This window comes from Propithecus coquereli, unplaced genomic scaffold (assembly GCF_000956105.1).
Source record: "Propithecus coquereli isolate 6110/MARCELLA unplaced genomic scaffold, Pcoq_1.0 Scaffold1, whole genome shotgun sequence".
Taxonomy (NCBI): domain Eukaryota; kingdom Metazoa; phylum Chordata; class Mammalia; order Primates; family Indriidae; genus Propithecus; species Propithecus coquereli.
The window spans coordinates 28,706,166-28,708,994 of NW_012133857.1; positions in this window are offsets into that span (position 1 = coordinate 28,706,166).

The window sequence follows — 2,829 nt, forward strand, 5'->3', positions numbered from 1 at the left end:
CTCTTGCTCAGGCTGGTCTCGAACTCCTGAGCTCGAATGATCCACCCACCTCGGCCTCCCCAAATGCTAGGATTACAGGCGTGAGCCACCGCGCCCGGGCCTCACTTTTACCTTTATACTTACCTTGTCCCTGACCCTCTCCCTGACTGTGACCCTTACCTTGAACCTGAACCTTACCATCATCCTGATCTTGACCCTGAGCCTGACCTGACCTGACCCTCGATGTGACCCTCAGCCTAACCATGACTCTGACCTTCATCCTGATGGTGATTACAAATTACAAATTAGACCCTGAGACTAACCCTCACCCTCTCATGATCCTGACCCTCAGATGTCACCTGACACTGCTTCTGACTCCCCACATCCCGGGTCTTTCTTGACCCTGCTCCTAACCAACACCCCGACTCTGACCCTGACAGCACTCCTGTCCTGAACCTGACTCTCTTCCTACCTTTACCCTGATCCTTGCCATGACCCTTACTGTGAACTAAATCACACATAACGCTGACCTCACATTGACACCTAAACTGACTTGGCCCTATTTCTGATTCTGACCCTCACCCCTCCCCTGAACAATGACCCTTGTCCTGAACCTGACCTCTCACCTTGACTCTCATCCTAACCCTGAACCTGAAACTGACCTTCAGCTTCATTTGAACCTTGACTCTTAGTTGACCCTCACTCTGGCCATGACCCTGACAGTGATCTCAATTATCAGCCTGACCCTGTCCCTGTCACTGACTATTATATGAACACTGATCCTAAAATGTACACTCACCCTCACTCTACTCTGATACTGACCCTGAATCTGTACTTGGTACTTGCTCACCTTCGTCCTAACACTAAAGCCTTCATGAGCCTGATGCTCACATTCACCGTGACATTGACCTTGACTCCCACCTTCAGCCTGTCGTGACCCTCTGCCTGACCCTCATTGTGACTCTGACCCAATTCTCACTCAGGGTTGATCCTAACCCTGACCAGAGTTACACTGAACAGGCCACACTGTGCCTGACGTGGACCATCATCACCACAGTAAGTTGGAGCGTGATGTTCTGTGTGCACACGCATTCTACTTTCATCTAGATTTCTTACAATTTGCAATAAGAACATACTTTCGAAAACTGTATTTACCAACTTGCCTACATTTGTACTACATCTTTTCAAATACACTGCTTTGATTCACATTAATATAGTCTAATACAATGAGGTAAGAAAAATATAAACAAAGATATGGTGGCTCTTACTATTCTTATTTGTTACTATGGTAAATTATCCCTATGGCAGCTCATGAGTTAAAGGGCTAAAAATGTAAACTTTCCCAGCATTCCAGACTGATTCTAGCACCCTTGTCATGCTTGGCCCCACCCACTGCCCTCGTGGCTTCACTTCCTTTTCTCTGGTAGGGCTGGGTGGGCTAGGCTAGCTGGTGGCAGAGCGGGAGGGTGGCTGGCACAGCACACAGGCTGAAAGGATGTGGCCACGGTTCCTGGCACTTGGCTCACAGCTAATGGAACAAATGTCATGTCGTCACAATGGATCCTTTTAGCATCCTTTTATTAAATAAAAAAGTATTACAAAGATTATATGCTGGTTACCGTTTATTATGGTTACTCTGCAAATGCACTTCCACAGAGAATGACAAGACATCTATTAGGCAGTGTGCCTAACGGGAGCAAAGGAGATCAACGGTGAGCGTACTTTCTTGTTCTCACACAGAGGAAAGCAAGCGAACAAACCTGTGCTTATGTTTTCAAGAGCTATTTTTATAAAAGCTATTTTTAGAAATTGAAAAATTGGTTTTACAGGCCACAGAGCTATGCATCTTATAAAATCAAAATCAGAAATTACTTTCAGAGGTGGCATAACCTTTGGAGAGTTCATATTGGATGACGGTTTCATGGAGAACTTTCCTATCAGAAAATGCCACAGAACTAATTTAGAGCAAATGACAAAGTGGGGGAAAAACATCGCTAAGACTACAGAGTACTTCCTATGTGCCAGAAACAGCCCAGGGTGCTGTGCTACAAAGGGATTAGTCTAGAAGTGTATAATCATTAAGGAAAAAAAAGACTGATATTTCTGCTTCCTGGAGAATAACCCAGCAGCCGATGGTCAGGGTGAAAGAAAGACAACTGGCTGATTCTTCTTTATTATAATCATATTTTCTTGCCTGTACTCCTTTTTCCTCCTTACCAGAGGAAATGAGACCAGCATGAAATCAGGCAAAAATGTCAAGAAATTAGGAAAAAGGAAAAGAAATGGCCATGACTTTTTAAAAAGGAGCTTTTTCTTGATCAACTAAACTCTGCTTTGAACTTGCCAAGTGAGTTAACAATTTTTAATCCTTCACTACAAATATTGCACCCACACATTGCATTCTAGGGACTTGATCTTGCTGAGATAGTTCTGAATTGTTTTTAAGCCTTATTATCAATACAATAAGTGACTATTTCTTATGTAGCCATAGCACCATAGCCCTGAATGGGCAAGACTGATAGTTGCATTATTAAACTACCAAAACCTAAGAAACACAGGCTCAATATGAAGTATTTTATACTACACAGGACAAGAGTGTAAAAGCAGAAGCAAATGAAAGCGGCTATAAAGCCACGAAAGCAGGTGAGCTTTCTATAAAAGCTCATTTAAGCAAGAAAAATTGTTACTGGTGAAGTTTACCTTAGCAAGGGTATTCAGGTGTTCTAAACTAAGAATCACCGGAGACACTTGTTCAACAGTAAGAACTCCCACACACCTTCCTTGAGTCGTTCTAATTTTGCCTCATGTGATCTTACACATCAGCAGCCTTAAGAGCTACCATTAAGAAAT